At 32.9% G+C, this 23,668-nt stretch overlaps 1 protein-coding gene and 1 long non-coding RNA gene across 4 annotated transcripts in view; one reads left to right on the top strand and one right to left on the bottom strand.

Annotated features, from left to right (window-relative positions):
- Nucleotides 1–23,668, top strand: part of LOC107176996 (probable cytokinin riboside 5'-monophosphate phosphoribohydrolase LOGL10) — an 85,521-nt gene that overhangs the window by 34,289 nt on the left and 27,564 nt on the right. The window lies entirely within an intron of this gene.
- Nucleotides 6,165–13,013, bottom strand: LOC102620799 (uncharacterized). Of its 3 annotated transcripts, none has more exons than XR_008052004.1 (4): nucleotides 12,734–13,013; nucleotides 12,499–12,583; nucleotides 11,296–11,379; nucleotides 6,165–7,035 (listed from the first exon to the last, which is right to left on the bottom strand). It is a non-coding gene; the product is annotated as an uncharacterized LOC102620799 (long non-coding RNA). The 3 variants fall into 3 exon arrangements; XR_372453.4 differs by lacking the exon at nucleotides 6,165–7,035 and adding an exon at nucleotides 10,167–10,393 and having other exon boundaries at nucleotides 12,734–13,012; XR_001506604.3 differs by lacking the exon at nucleotides 6,165–7,035 and adding an exon at nucleotides 10,167–10,393 and having other exon boundaries at nucleotides 11,333–11,379; nucleotides 12,734–13,010.

Here is a 23,668-nt window from a genome sequence, read left to right as displayed (position 1 = left end):
TAAATTTTAAATAATAATTTTAATAAAATTATTAAATATATAATAAATTTTTTATTATACAAACGTAAAATTATATTAATATATCTTTTAAGTTATAAGAGTGAATGTTTATTAAATATTTTAGTACTGTAATTTAAAAATTATAGTTGTTCAATTTCAATTCCAAACGCATCCATAATCTGCTTGAGCTTCTTCGAGAGATAGATTTTAAAAATAAATGATTTGATTTTATATCACAAAACCAAAAATAGAAAGATACATTTTAAACTTAGATACGTTTTGAACTGAGTATATGGTCAGGTTACAGTGTAATTGTGGTACTGTGTTATAGTTGCACTAGTCGTTGGATCCACTCAAATAAGTGGGATTCACTTAAATAAGTGAAAATCTAACGGTTAGGTGCAATTGTGGCACGGTACCATAGTTGCACCATAATTTTATCTATGAGTATAACATAAATTTTGTTAAAAAGAGAGTATTTGCTCTTACCGGTTTCCTTTTCTCTTTGTATTTTACGGTCTAGCTATTTTTCCATGGGATAAGTAACCTCGTGATTTTATCTTGGGAGCTGTTACCTTACGTTTACCGTAAGGTACAGCCCCCTCACACAGCTGGATCTTATTGGAATTCATTTCTCAGCTGTGTGAGGGGGCTGTACTTTACGTTAAATGTAAGGTAGGCCAACCCTTTTGTCTTTGTTCTAATCTTGTCGTTAGATTATAAGGGCGATTTTGTCTTGTTCTAATCCTGTCCTTAGATTGTAGGGCAATCCAACAACTACAAACACAAAGGGCAATGCCATTCGGCTTCTGAGTAGACTTGGCAAAATCCGGGTTCGGTCCGGGTTTTGGTGTTGCCCGGGACCGGACCGGATGAGAGAAATGCAAGCCCGGACCCGGGTTAAAACCCGGTTTTTCCGGGTGCGGTCCGGGCTTGAGCCCAGCACCTTCCGGGTCCGGGTTTTGATCCGGGTTTTTAAAACCCGCATGTGATAATTTCAATTTTTTTTCAATTTTTTTCTTTAATTTTTTTTTTCATTTCTCTAACAATGCAAATTTTAAAAAAGAAAATAATCAAATAAACTCATTCAATCTCAAACTTTAAAAAAGAAAATAGTCAAATACAAATATATAACACATTAACAATGCAAATTTTGCACAAATGATAAATAAAAATTATTTCAATCTACTTTCTAATACCTAAATTCATCTAATTTCTAACTTAAACTCATTCAATCTATATATAAAATAAATAAATTAAATTCAACAACACAATAAATTTAAATAACATCTAACATATCATAAATTCATAATTATATATTTATATATAATATATTTATTTTTTAAATTTATTAAAAAACCGGGTCCGGTCCGGGTTTTTTGTGTTGAACCCGGACCCGGGCCCGGAAATGTCCGGGTTTGAGAATTTCAAACCCGGATCCGGTTTTTATATGCATGCGGTCCGGGTTTTGCCCGGACCGGATTGGTCGGGTCCGGGCCGGGTCCGGTCCGGGCGGGCTTTTTTGACACCCCTACTTCTGAGACTTAGGTTTTGTCTGAATCTAGAGTAACTCTAAAAATTGGGAGGGTTTTTGTTGTGTCGTGTGGTTTACCAACGATGTCCGGGAATTGAAAAACGGCTATAACGAAATCATTCGCCAGTGAAACCACCTCTCAAGTCTGTAAATAGCCAAACCAATCTTCCCGTACCTATCATGAACATCTCCTAGATTTGTCTCACATCTTTCAATTTTCTTTTTCTTTTCTTTTCTCCGGTTGTGTAGTTGTCGATGGAAAAACCTTTATAAAGATTGAATTTTTCAAAACAAAAATGTTGAAGATAATCACACAAACTAAGGAAGTAAATAATGTACAGTTGCTTAGTTTATATTTTTATTTAAGTTGTTATAAATAAAATAAATAAAGAAAAATTTTACACTAAAACAAAGTACTTTAAGTACCTTGTTAATAGTTAGTTTAGTATTGATGAGTTTTTGTGAATTGATTACCTTATTAAAAGAGCATATATATAAACTTTATTAAAGTGTAAGAAAGTTATTAACCCATACAGTTTAATAGTTTTATGGTCATTACACTATTAAATCGCACGGATTGGAATTTAATGTCTATATGCTTAAAACTTTTAAGTTACTACATTAATGGGGATTTGATGTGGGACTTTACAAAAGCAAAGTGATGAAGTCCCTACAATTTATGACACCCCTCTTGAATTCACCACTTTAATTACATAAACGTTTCATGATAACAAGTGGGACTAAGTGAGCTTCAATATTATCTCGTTAAAACCTTTTTAGTAAAAGCTAATTGTGTATCGATCTGATGATTTATTGAGACGACACATGTTTAATACTATGGACTAATTTCTCAGATGTTAATAAGCAAAGCTTTAGTAAAAAGATTAGAAAAATTATTTGTGGAGCGTATTTGTTTTGACATCAATTTTTTTTGTCTTACTAGAGCCTATGAGTGTAGAAAAACTTTCATAAGATATGCTTAGTTCTATCACCCTTGATGTATCCTCCTCTAATTTGAGCAATACAAGCATAATTGTTTTTATATATAATTGTTAGAATATCAATTACAAAAGTCAAATTGCATGTGCTCAGGATATGATGGATAATAGACTGCAACCAAATACACTCTCTACTCGTTTCATATAATGCAAGGATCTTTGAGTGATTAGCGGAAGTGGCAATGAAAGTCTACTTAGTAAATCACCATGAAATTGTCGTGCCATTGTAAGTGAAAACATATCCTATTTGTGACGGGCTTTGTGAGGATCAAGGAGGTAGCATGTGTCTGCATAACCAATAAGATCAGGATTCTTCGTTGGCTCACTTGAATAAGATAACCTGAAGCCTGTTGTCCACGAAGGTATCAGAAGATGTATTGGTACATTAAGCTAGAGACAATAAAGCACCAATTGCATTTAGATATTGTACTTATAGATCAAGTATCTCTTCATCATTCTCTTTAGGACGAAATGAATCATTTTTAGGATTCAGAGATTGAACAACCATAAGAGCGCTTAATGGATGAGCATTATCCATATTGAATGCTTTAAGATTTTTTCAACATAAGTAGATTGATAAATATGCATTCCGTTTGTTTTACACTCGATCTGTAGGCCGAGACAATTTTTTTCCCCAAAAACTTTCATTTCAAATTTTCTCTTTAAATATTCAGCAATTTTTAAAATCTCTTTGGGAGTTGCAATTAGGTTCATGTCATAAACATAAACTGCTACATTTACAAATCCAGATTAGAATTTTCTCGCATAGCCAAATAAGATTATTTTTATATAATTCTTTAATCAAATATTCACCTAGAAGATTACATTACACGCGCCTAGATTGATTCAATCCATATAAGGACTGTAGAAACTTGATTGAATACAGATTATCATTTTTTGATTTATATGCTTCAAACATTTTGAATCCTTCAAGGATTTTCATGTAAATATTAGTGTCCAGTGATGCATGCCAAGTCTTTCTGAGACTATTAAATTAAAAATTGAAACGTAAGAATATCCATTACCCAAGAATATGTATCCTCATAATCAATACCAGGTATCTGTGAGAAATCTCGTGTAACTAGTTGCGCTTTATATTTGTGATTTCATTATGTTCATTTGTTTCCTTACGGATGCTCATTTGTATCCAATACGTTTGTCATCTTTAGGCGTCTGAACTACAGCTCTAAAAACTTCATGTTTAACTAGAGAAGTCAATTCTGCTTGGATTTCTTATTTCTATTAGGGCCAATCATGCCCTTGTTTAATTCATTGACAATTTAAGGCTCAAAATCATTTTTAATTTTAGTAGCTGTTGTGAATGAAAATACATTGTCGATGTCTATTTCATTACAATCACACAATTCCCTCATATAAGAATAATTTGTAAACTTTTTCCCATTTTGTGTTTCATACCCCTTCACGGGTTACTATCTCTTTAAGGACTTGTGTTTCTTCAGGGACCATCAGTTCATCTAGAACTGATGATTCAAATAATATGGGTACATTTATAGCTTGAACATTATTTCAAGATGATCTTAATCATTTATTCTCCTCTTCCTAGGAACATTGTCTTTGAAACTAAGTGGTCTACCACATTTTCGACATGTAACATATAACTCATTAGCTACTTGTATGCTTGATTGTTCAACATGAACAATTGCTCAGGTTGGTGTATTAGCAATTGGAATATTGGAATATGTGACTTGTTTACTTTTACTAAATTGATTTACAATTTGCTGTAAAAGTACTATCCTTCTTACTTTATTTCATATTGATTGGTATGAGGATCTAAATGAGATAAAGTGAAAACTTTTCAAGAAAGTTTATACCTTACTTTAAGAGGTTTTCCATCCCTTAATGATGAAAAATTGTCTTATTAAAATGACAACCCGCAAAATGTGTGGTAAAAAGATAACTTGTTAAGGGTTCAAGATATCTGATAATTAAAAGTGAGTTAAAACCGACATAAATCCCCAAACGACATTGAGTTCTCATATTTGTTTGCTAAGGGTGTGATACAGGAGCATGAACATCATACGCAAAAGTGCGTAAATGGTAACTGTCAAGTTCTTGACCAAGTATAAGTTGTAATGGAGAATATCAATAATAAACTGTGGTTGTAAGATGAACTAATGTCGCAACATGTAAAATAACACGACCCTATATAACTATTGATAATTTTATACATATAAGTAAAATTTTTACAATTATCTGCAATTACTTAATCAATGATTCTACCAATCCATTTTATGTATGAACACAGGGAATAGAATGTTCAACATTGATCCCAATTGATGTACAATAGTTATCAAATGTTTTAGATGTAAACTTACTAGCATTATCTAAACATATGGTTTTAATTTGATGATCTAAAAATTGTGCTCTTAATCTTATAATTTGGGCAAACATTCTTGCAAATGTAACGTTGCTTGTGGACAATAAATAAACATGTGATCATTGTGCAGATGTATCAATCAAAACTATGAAGTAACGAAATGGTCTACTAGGTGGATGAATCGGTCCACACATACCTCCTTGGACACTTCATAAAAGCAATAGAGATTCATGATTAACCTTACAAGTGGATGGTCTAATAACAAATTTTCCTTGTAAGTAAGCGGTACCAACAGTCTCATTAGACAATAGAATCTTCTGGTTCTTTAATGGATATCTTTGAGAATTTTCAATAATTCTACGCATCATTGTAGATCCTTGGTGTGCAAGGCGATCACGCCACAATATAAGTATTTTTGGATTTGTAAAGTTTTGGTTCATTACTAAGTAGCTCTCAATTGTGTTTATAATTGCGTAATACAATCCTAATGAGAATGCTAAAAGCTTTTCTAATATGCATTTCTTCCCTCAAATATTTTTAATAATGTACAAATATTCCACATTATTTTCATTTAAAATCTAATATGATATCTATTTTGGTAGATATATTTAAAGCTTAGCAGATTTCTTTTGGATCTTGTTGAAAATTAAGCATTTTGTATTGTTAGTTTTGTTCCACTTGCTAACAAGATTTTAGCTTTACCAGAGCCTTCAATTAGGTCTGCAGGACTAGATATAATGTGCATGGTTGCATTGTCAACCAAGCATATATCTCCAACTTTCATTTCCAAAATAGATTATTTATTTCCAAAATCTATAACCTTACATTAAACAAAAGTTCATGCACTCATTAGCCATCAGGGTTAGATATGAACATTAAGTACATCTGATGAAAATATAAAAAGTATAAATGTTAACATATTAGAAACTTAATGATTATAGCATAACAACGGGAGCTTAATTAGTGTAGACATTTCCATCAGCAATTAAGTGATTGATTTTCCTCTTGTGCCCTTGAAGAAATTGGAGACATCAAGACGAGTCAAATCATTCGAATCTGAGTCATCGAATAAATTAGTCTTAATCTTTCTTTTGCCTTTCTTGGATGCTTGGTACAGGTTTATAAAAATATTTATCTGTACGGTAGGTATGTGACCAATGTCCTTTTCCTCTACATCGATAACAAATTTCGTCATTATCATTTGAAGCCCTATTATCCAAATCTTACATTGAAGCGTATGAATTTTTAGAGAGAATTGCTAACAATAATTACCAGTGGCCATCAACTAGACAAATTGTAGCAAGAGGAGCAGCATAGGTACATAATATAGATGCAATTACAACATTGTTAGCTCAAGTAACATCATTGACTAATATGGTAAAAGCCATGACTTCTACTCTTGCAGCAGTAAAGCAAGTTGCTGAACTATCTTGTGTGTATTATGGTGAGGAGCATGTATTTGACAATTGTCCAAGAAATCCAGCATCAGTAAACTATGTGGGCAATTTCAACCGACAACCCCAGAACAACCCATATTCAAATACTTACAACCTTGGATGGAAGCAACACCCAAATTTCTCATGGAGCAATCAAAATCAGTATGCTCCAGCACCCAGTGGACAGAACAGACATGCTCAGCCACCTAGTTTTCATCACTAGAATCAAGGGCAAAAACACACTAGCCATGATCAAATCACCTCATTAGAAACACTTATTAAGGATTATATCATGAAGAATGAAGCAATTGTGCAAAGTCAAACTGTATCTTTGAGAAACCTGAAAAACCAAATTGGATAGCTTGCCACAGTAATGAGTAGCATATCTCAGGAAAGTTTACCCAACAATACAAAAGATCCAAGAAGAGATGGTAAAGAACACTGTAAAGTAATCAACTTAAGATCTAGGAAGAATGTTGATATTCATGTTGATGTGACTTAGAACTTAACTCCTCACAAGAACCACCTCAAGATGAAAAGATGTTACAGCAACCTAGCCATCAAAATACTGGTACTAGTGGTCAAGCTGCAGTAACTTTGGAAGGAAATCACCCAATAACTACTGAAGAAGATGTTGCAACACCAGTGATGACAACTTACAATAAATCAAAGGAGTAAAGATTGGTACCTCCTGAAGCTGTACAACAATTTAGGCATCCGTCTCCTTTCCTACAGAGATTCCAGAAACAAAAACAAGACAAACAATTTAGCAAATTCCTGGAAGTGTTGAAGTAATTACACATCGACATACCTTTTGTGGAAGCATTGGAACAAATGCCTAATTATGTGAAATTTTTAAAAGATATTTTGGCTAAAAAAAGAAGGTTAGGAGAATTTAAAACTGTTGCTTTAATACAGGAATGCAGTCACATGCTTCAGAGTAAGATTCTTCAAAAATTGAAGGATCTAGGAAGCTTCACAATACCATGTTCAATTGAAACTAGGTACAATGGCAGAGCACTCTGTGACTTGAGAGCCAGTATTAATCTAATGCCATTATTTGTATTTAAGCAATTGGGAGTAAGAGAGTGCAGGCCAACAACAGTCACTCTGCAATTGACTGACAAATCTCATGCATACCCTGAAGGAAAGATTGAAGATGTATTGGTAAAGGTTGACAAATTCATTTTTCCAGTGGATTTCATTGTACTAGACTTTGAGGTTGATAAAGAGGTACCAATTATACTTGGAAGACCTTTCCTGACAACCGGGAAGACTCTAATAGATGTGCAGAAAAGAGAGCTAACCATGAGGGTGAATGACCAACAAGTCACCTTCAATGTATTAGAAGCTATGAAGAGTCCTGATGAGACAGAAGATTGCAATTTTTTGAGTGTTGTGGACCTTACTGTAGTAGACAGAATAAATAAATGCTACAGTAAAGAGATTATCAAAGCTGCCACCTTTGAAAGCTTTGAAAAAGAAGATGTTGCAGCAAACTAGATAGATTGGATAGGAAAAAGGCAATCTAACAGATATAGCAGATTTATTGAACCTCTAAATCTTTCATACAGGAAAGTAAAGACAACTTTATCATCTATTGAATCACCTCCTACTCTTGAATTAAAATTGTTACCTTCACATTTAAAATATGCTTATCTTGGTTAGAATAATACACTTCCTGTAATCATTTCATCTTCTTTGGATGTAGATCAAGAAAAAAGTCTGGCAGATGTGCTTGGGAAATACGAAAAAACAATTGGATGGACTATGACAGACATTAAAGGGATCAGCCCGTCCATATGCATGCATAAAATTCCGTTAGAGGACTGCTACAACAATTCAGTAGAGCATCCGAGAAGGCTAAACCCCATTATAAAGGAAGTTATAAAGAAAGAAATCATCAAATGGCTGGATGCTGAGATCATATACCCGATATCAAACAATTCATGGGTGAGCCCAGTACAATGTGTTCCAAAAAAATGAGGAATAACAATGATAGTAAATGAAAAGAATAAACTTATTCCTACAAGAACAGTGACTGGATGGAGGGTATGTATGAATTACAAGAAACTCAATAAAGCCACACGGAAAGATCACTTTCAACTTCCATTTATAGATCAAATGTTGGACAAACTTGCTGGAAAACAATACTGTTGTTTTCAAAATAGGTATTCAGGTTACAACCAAATTGCTATAACCCCAGAGGATCTGAAAAAAACTACACTCACTTGTCCTTATGAAACTTTTGCCTTCAGAAGAATCCCTTTGGTTTGTGCAATGCTCCAACAACTTTCTAGAGATGTATGATGTATATTTTCTCATATATAGTGGAGCAAACATTAGAAGTCTTCATGGATGATTTCTCAGTCTTTGGAGAAACGTATACTGATTGTTTACACAACTTGGAAGAAGTTCTTAAAAGATGTGAGATGACTAACTTAGTACTCAATTGGGAAAAATGTCACTTCATGGTGCAAAAAAGCATAGTGTTGGGTCATAGGGTGTCCAAGAATGACATAGAGGTAGATAAAACAAAGATAGAAGTGATAGATAAACTGTCACCTCCCACTTCAGTCAAGGGTATTAGAAGTTTTTTAGGACATGTTGGATTCTACAGAAGATTCATAAAAGACTTCTCCAAAGTAGCTAAACTATTATGCTCACTACTAGAACATGACAAGCCTTTTCAATTTGATAAAGGCCGTCTTCAAACTTTTAGAGAACTAAAAAAAGTTTTGATCACTGCACCAGTGGTTATAGCACTAGATTGGACTCTACTTTTTGAGCTGATGTGTGATGGCAGTGACCATTCTGTTGAGGCAGTGTTGGGACAAAGAAAGAATAAGGTTTTCCACTCTATATACTATCCCCGCAAAACTCTTAATAAAGCTCAAATTAATTACACCACTACAGAGAAAGAGTTGCTAGCAATAGTATTTGCTTTCGATAAATTTAGAGCTTACTTGGTGGATACTAAAGTGACAGTCTACACAGATCATGTAGCCATCAAGCACCTAATCTCGAAGAGAGATGCCAAACCAAGATTAATAAGATGAGTATTATTGCTTCAAGAGTTTGATTTGGAAATTAAGGATAGAAATGGGACTGAAAATCAAGTAGTAGATCATCTGTCGAGGCTAGAAGAAGATAAGAGCACATTGACTAGACAAGACATCATTGAAACATTTCCTGATGAACAACTGTTAGTGCTACAACATGTACCAATGCTCCAACAACTCGGATCTCTATGGTATGCAGATTTTGCTAACTACTTAGTAAGTAGATTGTTACCATTTGAGTTAAATTTTCAAAAGAAAAAGAAATTTCATGATGTTAGAAGCTACCAGTGGGATGACCCATACTTGTATAAGTTATGCTCAGATCAGGTGATCCGAAGATGTTACTACAAGAAAACTGGTAATAGATGACGGGAAATAACTTTCATAAAAGGGGGTGCATGACAAACAACCTATCCGTCATCTATGTCAGTGTCATTAATTTATGATAGAATTTTTCCCGTCATGCTTTTATGATAGTTTTTAGTAGTCACATGTATATCACATCACATTTGAGAGGGAAACTCAAAATTATTTCAATTTTTTGCATTTCTTTTCAAATTTTTTGGGTGGAAAATGGTATTATCCCAATTAATATTAGTTTAAAATATTTATTATTATTATTATTTGAATTTTACTGTTATTGATATTGTTATTATTATTATTTTATATTTATTATTATTATTATTATTATTATTATTATTATTTCCCGAACTATGCAAATTTGCTTTTAGAAATTAAATTTTGAATGTAAAATTAATGTAAAATATGATGCTAATAATTAAAAAAATCAAATAAATATAAAAAAATGAAATTTAATATATATTCAAACTTCAATATTCATTTAACTATACAAGCTATAACATCCACCCAAAATCAGAAATTTCCTAAATAAAAGTTCTGCACATGAGAATCATTCCCAACATCTAATTCCAACTACATTTCCCAATCGTTCCCTCTCATAACAATCAATCAATGCCCATTAACTGACTTTTTGATTGCCGGATGGTCACCCAAACTTGAATGAGCTACAAATTTTCCCAATTACACTCGATTAGTTACCAAACTGAAAACAAATCCTATTTATTTGTTACAATTCATTTTGTAGCAATCACATAATTAACTAAGCTCCATCTAGTAGTAATATGTAGAAAAAATCACAAAACAAAATAGACACTACCATTGATAGTACACCTGAGCTGAAACAGAACAGGAAGAATAATCATCTCTAATGCAAGTACACACTTAAATTAATATCATGAATTAAGAACAAGAGTCAAATGCTATAGTATATATAAAACTTAACCCTTTCATATGATGGGAGTTGGCAGTGTATTGGCGCTAATTACTTCAAGGAATTCAAATATTTCCTCTCATTTACTAACATACCACAAGCAAAATTAATAGACTACTACATAATGAATATTCTCAGATATCATATATCAATTTAGTTGGGTACTTTACAATAACTTAGTGTTACATAAAGCATCCATCAAGATTAAGCCAAACATATAAATAATAGGGCAAATATCAACATCCATCACTACAATTTACAATGATTACAGGCAGTAGTCACACTTAAAATATGTTTATGTAACTGATATTTCACTAGACATTGAAGTGGCTTGGAAAATTATACACTAAATAACATTGAAATGGCTTGAAAAATTAGACACACAATAACTATCTAACTCTTAAAATGACATTTGGAAATTCTGGATCAGCAAAAACCTTAAAAATGTTGTGAAGAACACCAAGATCAACATCTTTAACACAATAAAATTATTTTTTTTCTAATTTTCTCATTTTTCATTAAAACAGACATAACCTAGCAAGCTTAGTTCCTTAATGGTACGGCCAAAGGCATAAAGAATTGCATTTCTAAACATTACCCAAAAGGAGTTTATGTATAAAAGTTTGCATCAATTACCTGGAAGAATTCTAAAAATTAGTAAGAATACACTTACTCGCCATTAACTAGGGCAGCCCCACAAATCAGCAAATTCTTTAGGTCCTGTAACAAGAAATTTCAGGATAACATCACATCATCGAAATAAAATACCAAAACATACAAAGAAATTTCAACAGCAACATTAGCTTGACCAGCTTAAAGTTTGCTTTCCAGCTAAAAACACAAGTCAATATCACAACATAAGTTTTATAACAATTATTTTTAAAAGCTGAAAATTTTCCACGATTTTAAAAATAATTGTTCACTTTGGTATTTTCCTTCATCAAAACAATTACTACAATGATTTTTATAGTTGAAATGAAAAATTCTTTTTACCTTCCCTTTGTTCCAAGCTACCATCCAAGCTCTAACAATTTTCATTTTTCACACTTAAAAGGCTTGGACCATTATCTATAACAAATCAATATACAATTCTCAGACATGTTATTTTGATCTAAATATAATATAAGACGCAAAATTAAACAAGTAAAGATTAAGACCTTGAAAAATTTGTGCACTGTTGCCGCAAAGTGGAGGAAGATTTTGATGGAAAATATTGGGAGAGTGGGTTGGTAAAGGAATTAGGTAGCTAGTATAAAGAGCCATGTAATGATGATGCATCTTTTTCTATATACTTTTACATCAAAATCATTATATGGATAAATTTCTTAAAAAATTGACACAAACATCACAAGAATGCTTTCCAAAAACAAAATCAAAAGCTACTCACAAGTGGCATTACTTCAGATTGCTCTATTTCTTTTTGACTCACTTTAGTTACCAAAATTTATAAAAATATTTTTGAAAACTTATTAAACAATCCATTTATAAATTTTCTCCATTGGACTACCTTTACAAAACCCATAAAGAAGAAATTGCATGCACTACCACTCTACATCAATAAAAAGAAACAATGGACAACAACCCAATCTTCTATGCACAAGCACAAACGAAGCTCAACAGTAGAAAAATCCTAAAAGTTAAGAGCAAGCATTATACAATCAAGACTCAAACCCCACAACCTATAATAATAAATATAGTTGTTATTTTTTATAAAAATATAACTAAAATCTAGCTACACTATATTTTGTACGGCCATTGACAAAATTCAATCTTGAACTCTACACCATATATCATTTCAATAGCTAGCACAATTGCTCTTATTTAAAATAAAATCGATACCTGATTGGCTGTTTATGACCTCTTCAAAGCATTATCCATGTAGTGTTCCAATCCAAGATACTACACGCAGACACCACAGACCTCGCTTTACGCCACGAAAATTGAGGATATTAGACTACAAATTAAAATCGAAAGTATATCTCTATGTATATGCGTAGAGAGGGAGAGAGAGAGAATTAAAAATAATAAAAAATTGATTAACTAAAGGTTAGATAGATAGATCTAATAAACAGACCTGTAATTGATTCCAAATAGAACTGGCTGAATTTAATTTGTTTGCTTGGCTTGTGTTTCTCCAGCGCGATGACAGTGAGGGTTTCAAAAGTTAAGGTCACGAAATTTAGGGTTTCCATAGTTAAGAAGTGAGAGGCAATAAGACATTGAAACAACGACGAATTGAGAGTGAGTGTTCAAACGGCAGCAAAGTGGCGGCTTGAACACGAATGTCTAGGGTTTCTAAAGATGAGAGGGTACTTTCTGGGGAAGTTTGGAGTGTGAATTTCTTGTTTACTTATCTTAAAAATAGCGAGAGTGGGAGTGGAAATTTGTGGGTCTTATTTAATTTTAGAGTGGGGAGTGGAATTTTCACTCCTATGGGGGGAGGTGGGAGTGGGAATCCGCTCCCCCTCTTCCCATTTTATCCTTATAAAAATAAATAAATAAATAAATAATATTTAATAAAATAAATAATATCATATTTATTAAAAATAAATAATTATATCATATTTATTTTATTAAATTTAATAAAATAAAAATAAATAAATATTATATTTAAATTAATAATATTAAATATTAATTTTAATAAATATTAAATATTAATTTTAATAAATATTAATTAATTAATTATTTAATAATAATAAATATTTTATTCTAAAAAAATATTAATTTTGTAATATATTATCAATAATAATATTTCATTTGTGTTGCTATTATTAATAATTTTTATTCACATAATTTAAATTAAAATTAATAAAAATTTATGATTTACATAATTAAGAATATTAGTAATTATTATTAATTTATAAATATAATAAAATATTTATTTTATTTTCTAAATATATTTTTTATTAATTTTTTAATTACAAATTATAATTCTGTACATAAGGATAAAATTATAATTTAAAATAATTTACTCCCAATCCAAGACAAAGTAAACAAATAATTAGGATTCTGATTGACAATCCATACTTTCATTTAGTCTAAGTAAACACCCTACTCCCACTCCCACTCCACACTCCTAATCCAAGGATTCTCACTCCTCAGAATTCCCACTCCAATCCAAAAAAGTAAACGCAGCATAAGTGATGAGATTCAACACTCGGGAAAAAAAAAAGGATTAGGATTACAAAGCACCAAACGGTGCGTTCCATATTTTCAGAATTTATTTTATAATTAAAAATTTTAAAATTTTAGTATTTTAAGTTTATATAATACATCAAGTTTGGGTCAAATGTGGTCAAAATTATTTTTCTATCATACGTTTTTGATAGAATAAATTTCTATTACAATTCTATCATAATTTCATGATAAAAAATAATCCTATCATAAAACCATCATTATTTCATGATAGTAAATATTTCTATCACAAGCCTATCATAAATCTATGATAAATTCAAAATTCTATCACAATTCTGTCGGAATTTTATGATATACCTATAATCTGTCATCTATTGACTGTTTTCTTATAGTGTGTGTTTCAGAGGAAGAAATTTCACATATACTGCAATCTTGCCATGCTGCAGCATATGGAGGACATTTTGGTGGACAAAGAACAGCTGCTAAAGTTCTGCAATCATGTTATTACTGGCCTTCTGTTTTAAATGTTGCTTATGAGTTTGCTAAATGTTGTGACAGGTGCCAAAAGACAGGAAACATAACTCAAAGACATGAAATGCCATTGACAAATATTCTGAAAGTGGAGATTTTTTATGTATGGGGAATAGACTTCATGGGCCCTTTCCCACCATCCTTTGGGAATTTATATATCCTGGTTGCTGTGGATTATGTCTCCAAGTGGGTAGAAGCTGCAGCATTACCCATCAATGACGCCAGAGTAGTGGTGAATTTTCTTCAGAAAAATATCTTCTCCAAATTTGGCACTCCACGAGCAATTATTAGTGAAGAGGATACTCATTTCTGCAACAAAGTATTTGCTGCAGCAATGGCTAAATATAGAGTCAAACATAAAATTGCGACAGCATATCACCCACAATCTTAATGGCCAGGCAGAAGTATCTAATATGGAGATTAAGAAGATTCTAGAAAAGGTAGTGAATCCTTCAAGAAAGGATTGGTCATTGCGATTACATGACTCTTTATGGGCTTACAAAATAGCATACAAGACACCACTTGGCATGTCTCCCTATCGAATTGTATATGGGAAAGCTTGCCACTTGCCACTCAAGCTGGAGCACAAGGCATATTGGGCACTGAAATAATTAAATTGGGATATACATGCTGCAGTAGAGTAGAGGAAACTTCAATTATGTGAACTTGATGAATTACGGTTATTCTCATATGAAAATGCAAGAATCTATAAGGAGAGGACAAAACAATGGCATGACAAACACATCCAACAAAGAAAATTAATCCTTGGTCAACTAGTTCTACTCCATAATACAAGGTTAAGACTATTTCCAGGAAAGCTGAAATCTAGATGGTTTGGACCTTTCAAGTTGCTCAGAATTCAAAGTTAATGGGCACGGAGTTAAGCATTACATGCATTCAACTACAAATTGTTCAAAAAAGGTCTTACTCCTTAGTGAACCAGTAGTGTGAGCATTCAAGAAAGGTCAGGCTGAAGGAAGTGGATCCTCCATGTTTTTGTTATAGTATTTATTATTTATTTATTATTTGTCTTAGTTAGGATTGTTTAATTTGTATCTTTTATTGTATTGTTTAAAAAATAACGAAACATCCTAAGTCACACAATTCTTGGAGTTGGATTCAATATTGACAATTGGTGCTGTAATGTTAACATGTTACAAAGATAAGTTACTTGACAACAGCCATATGAGGAGATTGTTGTGCAGATTGCTAGAGCATACGTTTTGTTGCTGCAACAATCAATTTTACCATTACAATAACTTAATATAAAGCCTCACATTTTACCGTTGGAGATAGCATGTGACAGCTGGTTGGGCGAACTCGGATAGAGATTGGGGAAGAATGCATAATCTCTTAAATAACTACATCAATATCTCTTTCCTATTTTTATGGGATATGCTTAATAAATTCAAAAATTCTTCCCTAATTTATCTCTTTTACCGGATTTGTTTTATTTATTTCCACCTATATAAGAGTTTCACTTTGCATGTTGACCTCTAACACTATTTTCTTTTCCCTTCGCAGTCACAACTCCTCTACCTTATAACCTCTCCTCCTTGTTTCAGTCTTGGACATATTACCACAGTCATCTTACTACTGTAGCAATGCTAAGGTATAAAAGGATAGATAGTCGACTAAAAGATCCATCACGATTTCAAAGTTACCATGCGGAAGAGAAGTATGAAGAATTTATTGAATCGCACAAAATTTTGGAAGAAAAAGGGTTTTAGCCCCCACCTCAACCCTCGAGAATTGTGAAATCATTATACGCTGCTGCAGCAAAGCGCGAGTGGCTAGAGTTTTGTAACCACCCCCGAGACCCTGTGTTGCCACTGGTGAAAGACTTTTACGCCAACTTATTAAGCCATGGCCAGCACAATATTTGGGTAAGAAACTCGCTTGTACCATTAGATTCTCGAGTTATTAATGCTTTCTATAATTTACCCTCTGAAGTTAATTGTGAGTATGCAAAATTGCTTGATAAATTAACCCCACAAAGATGGAATAAAAATTTCACAACACTTACCGTAAAATGGTGCATCTTGGGCTAATGAAGAAGGGCGTGTGATTAATAGGATAGATTTGACATCCATTGCTAAGCTGTGGGTAAAATTTTTAAAATCTATATTGATGCCAACCATACACACCACTACTGTTTCACAAGAAAGGTTAGTACTTTTGTATGTCATTGTTAGAGGGTTACCCATAGATGTGGGAAGCATTATAGAAAAAGAAATTCGGGACTGTGCCATGAAAAATCACAAAGCGGCTGCCTTGCTATTTCCTTCACTAATCACCAGGATCTGTGTGGTATAGGGAGTCCGCCTTGATGCAAAAGATGAACATGTTAAGAATAATGGTGCTCTCACTGCACGCACCATCGAACGAATTGCTGGTGAAGTTGCTGGAGCCCCACCCGAACCAGTTGTTGTAGTAAGGGCAAGAAGAGTTATTGGGTTAGAGCAGAAAATCCAAGCACTGAGCACCAACATCACTTAATGTGCTGAAGCTCAGCAGAGAGAAAATAATCGGTTTTGGAGCTATTTGCAGCACTCGGAGGACCACCTACACCAATTTACTATATATATGTAAAATACATACCGAAATTTCCCCGATTCACTACTACAACAGTATAATTTTGGTACCTCCACTACAAAAGCTCCAGCAGAAGTTAGTGAAGATGCTATTGACACAGATGAACCAGAGGAAGAAGCTGCAGTAGAACTGCAAGCAGAGGCTAATACAGATGTTGATGACCAGTTAGACCAGCATGAAGAAGAGGGTGTCAAGTCTACAACTGACAGTTCCCCGACAGGGGAGGAGGAAAAGCATGAGAAAAGAACCCCCAGCCAGGACCTCTTCCAATTCCAGGAAAAAACACATCATACAAGTAGAGGAAGATGAACCTACAGAAGAGCCTCCCATTTCAGTCCTCTCTCAAAAGGGCAAAGAGAAAGTAATTACCCCTCATGCATCCGACGATGAAGCCAAGCACATTGATGTAGAATTGGAAGCTGCAGTAGCTAGGGTTACTCATACACGCACCGAGACAAAGCATATGCTTGATATCATTGCCGCAATCACGGCTGAAGGGTATGCAGCCGAAGACCCAGCTCTAGCTCCCTCATGGAAAACCGCCAGCAAACCTATTCTCCTAGTCTTAAAGGACCCAGCAATAGAAAGGGGGGCACTTTTGGAGGCATTGTTGCAGCAGACACACCAGAGCCAAAGAGGACCAGATCTGTTTCGTCCCAGCCAGCTGACCCACTGCAACTCCTCCCACTAGCCCATCGCAGAGAAAGAAAAAGTCGTTGCCAACTACCTCACCGCAAGAATCTCCTAAGGACCGACTGCGGAGCGCCTCCAAAAAGCGGTGAATTGTTTATAATTTGTTGCAGTAGTACTTCCGGCACCAAGGGAGTACCACTACCCGCTACTTTATTTTACTTCTTCATACAACAACTTTTTCTTCATTTAGTTTTAATTTTCTGATTTATTTTGCATGTCCTTTTATTTAGTGTATGCATATCTGGTTTATGTGGTTTTGTTTTGTGTGCTTGTGAGGACACAACACCTTTCAACTTTGAGGGGGGGTTGTGCTATCATATAATGTGTTATTGAGTGCATTGCATGTGTTGTGGTGTTGTTTGTGAAGTGAAGCTCTGTATCTACTGCTTGTGTATGGATTTGAAAGCCTAATGAAGATAAATTGAGTGTTACTCAGTATGTATGAGAATGTCCAGTAGGGATAGTTATAGATGGAGGTTGAAATTCTGTCCCGACACTTAGACTTTGGTTGAGATTCATGAGAATGCTACAGCAGAATCAAGAAAACTGCAAAGAGTAGAAAATATCTGAAGTTTGGGGGAAATGTGCGTGTTGAACTGTGCTTATTAAAGTCTGCTCCAATGGCTTAAATGGTTGAGTAACCAGGGCTGAGTATGTACCCTATATTCAGACTTGAGTTAAAAGGCAACAAGAGTTATGAGCATTGCTGTAACAGTTTGAACTATCGTGATTGTTGTAATATTTCTAGTAACATCAGTCCCTGTGGAGACGATCTTGAATATTTATCACTTTATTACTTGTTGTGTACACTTGCACATGACATCAATAGTAATTGAGTTAAATTAACCAACATGTGTGTTCCCCCCCTCTCTTTTTATACTAATACAAGATTAATCCACACCACACAACTAAATAAAACAAATTACATCTTAGTCTTACATTTGACCCACTAACAAAACATAAATATAACTTAATCCACTCAAGCATATCCAACACATTCCACTAACAATTATAATACCTAACATAGTAAAAATTTATAATTTCACAATTATCATATTTACCATGGTAAAAACTTATAAATTTAGAACAAAAATGGCGGATCCTCCTTGACAATGACATAATTTCTGAGATTTTCGAAATCTAAATTTGACATCCGTACATTTGTTTGGAATCTCAAATTGTGTGAAATTATTATTTTTACCTAATAAACACACAAAAATACACAAAGTCAAATATTTAGAAAAATAATTAAAAATTCATAATATGTTACATAATTATAAATGTCAATTATATTATAAGCACAAAATAACATTTTACTCCTTAATAAACATACAATTTTTAATACTAATCACACCTCCCCAACTAGCTTATTGCTAACCCCTAGCAATCAAAGCATTATATTAAATTAAGATTTACAAAATTCACATGAAACTTAATAGTTGTTTATCTATCCTCTAAACTACCAAATAAATAAATTCTCCCAAAATTTTCTAACTCTTTGTCATTCATTCATTATCCAGAATATCATAAACTTTCTTTTGTGCTTAAGTAATTAACACAATACTTATGGGGCCTCATTAAAAGAAAACAACATTTTCGTTCTAAAACTCATTAGAAATTATATCTTCAGGCAGTAGATTATTAAAACATTTTTTTAAATATTACATTTTTAACCCATGTAGCGAGTTTTAGGCCAGTGACTCCCAGACTAGTTGGCCTTAGGGCACTAGGTGTTGAGACACCTCTACGAACTTAATTACTCGAGTCTTTAATAAATAAGCAAATAATATATCTATAACTCATTAGGTCTGTGACTCCTAACTCAGTTGGCCTTAGGTCATTAGGTGTTGAGACACCCTTACGGACTTAATTACTCGGGTTCTAGATATAACAAAATTAAATACATTCAATTTTTTTTTGTAATATGCATTTTCTACTACCTTAGATATTATCCCTAACAAATCAAAAAACTGAATGCTGTAAAAATTTTAATTTACAACCACTAGTATGTGTCATAGTGTGTGTGTGAAGAATGATTTAATAATACTTGTTAAATGAGTAAATAACAAAATAACTTAATAAACAAATGGAGAGTTCACAAATTTGAGTAATTCAAAGAAAAAGGGAACAAAAACAACTTACTATGAATTTTAAAATCAAAATATAATACAACAGAACAATTAGGATGCGTCTCAAAAGTCATGACTTGATGAGCATAATTTATATACATATTTTACCCATTATTATATAATTACTAGTTATTTTTAATTAATTGAATTATTTTATTGAATAGGGGATTAATTGGAGATTATGGATAAAAAAGGACATAAAGGAGCTCAATTTTGGAGGCATTAATTGATTGATTTTAGGAGCAATTAGGCAAATATGCATGTGAATTCAAGAAAAATTCATTCATCCATGCACATGAAGACAAAGAAGATTATGGCCATCATGTGAGAAGCAATTGTATGGCGTTAAAAAAAGAATGAAAAAATCCAAGTGGAGTGCACGTGCAAGACCAAGCAAATAAAAGGGCGAAACCTTTTGGCTTTGGAATTTAAGAGGTGGGGCCGATTTTAAAGACTATATAAGAAAGTTAAACTTTGGCTTTTGGAAAAGAAAAGAGCAGCCGCCGGAGGAGAAAAGAGACGCAGACGAGATTCGGCAGGGAAGAGCAGCAACAGTTCGGCTTCTCTATGGCTGTTTTTATTTGCTTTGTTGCTCCCAATTCAAGTATGTCTAACTAATTTTTTTATACTGAGGTTAAGGATGAAGCCCTATTCAATGAAAAAAATATCTTTTTATTTATTTAATTCCCTATATATGTTCTTTGATGATTATAATTTTTATTTCACATGATTAATTGGATGTTATTAAAATCTTTTCATCAATTCTGTTATGCATTATTGATTATTAGGATTAATATTCGATTAAATCCATGCTTGGATTCATAAAGTTTATACATGATTATCTTTGATTTCGTGTCTTTCATTAAATTGTTTACACAGGGTGCTTAGGAAACTTTGACTATTTGTTATTCAATATGTTTACATGGGATGCTTAGATATTATACTATTAAGCAGAAAAAGAATCTACACAAGATTAATTTTATTTAGGCTTAATTATTATATCCATGAGATGACATAGATTGATTTCGAGTTGTCACTATAAAATTGGGGATTAATTAATAATTAGATAATTACTAGTTCAATAGTGGTGACTGGTGGATTCTGAAACCTTGATAGTTTTTGTCTTATTGAAATCTCATTTTCTTTAATTGTTTTCTTAGTTTAATTAGTTTAATTTTCTTAAAAATTCAATTTGCTCAACTAGGTTAGAATTAATATTAATTTTAGATTTAAATTAGATTTAAATTAGACTTTTCAATTTATAACAATTCCTGTGGGATCGACCTCGTTACCACTATTCTAACTCTAAATTCGTGCGCTTGCGAGTATATTAAATTTTTTCACAACATGACTCTTTACACAGCCATCCTAAACACATATTTTTTTTGTTGTTTTTGGTTTTTTGGGCTTTTTTTTTTTAAATAAACACACCTATTTACAATTTACATCAACTATCCCTTCCCCCCAACCTAATCTAAATATTATTCATAATTTTAAAATATGCTTGCAAAAAGATAAAGAAAACATAAATAGGAAATATCACACCTGAACAAACCATTGAAGATGCGTTTTTAGAGCCGCTACATCCCATATTTAGCCATCTTCGACATAAACATTACTAGGATTTGACATATTCCAAAACTGTCAACTATTCCCTCCCTCCAACCTGAGTAAAAAATTATCCTCAATGACTTAAAGGAAAGGAGTTTAGAAGACATTACCTGATCGCTCCAAGAAGATAATTACAACCAAAAAGTTAAGTCCAACTTGTACTTCTTACTAGGGCTAAGTTTACCACATTAGTCAACCATTCCAATGCCAATGTCCTAGGATCTAGCTCTGGTTTGTAAGCTTGTAAAAAATTAAGTAACTCATTAGCAGTACAAGCACAAATAAAGAGTTTTTTTTGCGGAGATTATAATAAAATGATTCTTAATTACATGGTTAATGAATGTGAGCAAACCATCATAAAAATTATTAACATTTAATAAATCGATAGGTTTTTTTATGGATGTTCAAATGGGCCTAAAATGCAAATGTAATCAGTGCCTCTAAATTTGCAAGATCTTCTGTCAAGAAAATGAAAACGTCAGCATGATTTAACATCTTAGATATTCGCTCTTGCATACTTGAGACAACTAACTCTTCTCCAATTTGTACGTCGGACAGGCACCCTAGAGGTTTTAAGGCTTGTGCAATGATACCTAGCACCTAGTTTCCTCTAATAAAAATAACTTATGAGACAAATTTTGATAACCTACAGTCACCTCCTCTCAGCTATGACACAACCAAGATCTACAGCTGTCTGAATGAACTCCTTGTATTTTCCGTAATGAAATCCAGAGAGCACACAAATGTTTTTGAATTGTCTATTCGAAGATGTTGCCATTGGAATAATCTTCAAAAACAAGTTGTGAGTGGTTGGAAAAAGAACTTGTATTTGAAGATCTTAGTGACAGAAAAAATGAGAAACAACTGTAAATTGATTGGTGTATTTGTCAGAGACACATAAAGCTTATGTCTCAATAATTCAAAAGCAAACAGTGAAAAGAAAAAAACAGTAAAAGAAAACAAATAATGTTAAATACAAAATCACACCACTAAACGGAATAATGCAATTGATAAAATAATAGCAAAAGAAAAGGATATTTACTAGTAGTTGTGATTATGGCTCATATCTTCCTCTGGTTTTACATCCAGTAACGGCTTGAACGCCCTCTATGGGTTGAGGATAGGCTTTCCATCCAGTTTTCTTATAAATTGGCAAACATGGTCTTTTTGAGTCAGATTCCTAAGATTACACTGTGCTCTTTCTTGTCTCCATAACCTATGAATCTCATATTGCACATGTCCGCTTTGATGCGTCTTAAGAGATCCTAAGATATCATCCAACGATTCTTTGCTCAAGCCATCTTTAACAAATTTAATTTTATCTTCTCGATTATCAGAAACCATTCCTAAATATTTACAAATTTCTTGTTTGCAACTAAGTCGTACACAGTTACGACATTCTGAGCCAAGTTTTTTAGCTCTCTTTTTTTTTAGCAAATGTGCTTTTACCAAAACCAGGCATGTAAAAAATAAATGGATCAGAAAACTCACCTGCTAATTGGACCTCTGCATCAATTAATCAACAAATGTAAGAAGGAATGCTTTTGATCATTAACAAACGCAATCGTTCACAATGAACTTTGTAAATTTTCGTGAGGTCATCTGAGGGAGAAAAGGAAAACGCTTTTGCAATTTATGTTGTATTTCTTCCATGCTTGATTTTGGGATGTCAGTTATTGTGGAAAACTTAGGATACCGACTTAAAAAGTTACGGAGTACAATTATTTGCTATTTATACAGGAAAATAAATCAAAACACACCAAAATGAAGAAAATCATATCTGTAAGATCAAATCAAACGTGAAAACGACCAACAAAAAGAAACACACAATGTAAAAAGAAAAATGGACTCACATTTGTCCTTTTATTGAGTTAACTTCAAGCTCCAATTGGAAGTCATATATACCACCCTCTATTTCTCTGATTGTCTTTCTAGATCTTCAACGTAGGTACTAATGTTGGTGGTTGTAGTTCCCAAATTGGATGTGATTTACAGCTTTGCATTAGGCCGCTTAAGTGAAATTTTACTCGAAAAAAGTTTTTAAGATGTCTTAACATAACCTTCCTTATTGAGGTACTTATGATGTATAATGACGAAAAAAGAACACAATTATCAAACATACTTAAGCAAGAAACAACATAACGCGTATCATGAAAGACAATTAAACAATTCAAACGGTAAAATAATAGTGAAAAGTTAAATCACCCATTAGAAACTTAATAAAGATTTAATGGGTCACTCCAATTTATTTCAGTGCTTTCTTCACGTGGTTGGTATTCCAAATATAGTTTTAATCTTTTTCCATTAACTTTAAA

The sequence above is a fragment of the Citrus sinensis genome, chromosome 9 (assembly GCF_022201045.2).
Source record: "Citrus sinensis cultivar Valencia sweet orange chromosome 9, DVS_A1.0, whole genome shotgun sequence".
NCBI classification, from domain to species: Eukaryota; Viridiplantae; Streptophyta; class Magnoliopsida; order Sapindales; family Rutaceae; genus Citrus; species Citrus sinensis.
The sequence above is the reverse complement of the archived record's forward strand: the minus strand, read 5'-3'. Positions and strand labels throughout refer to the sequence as shown.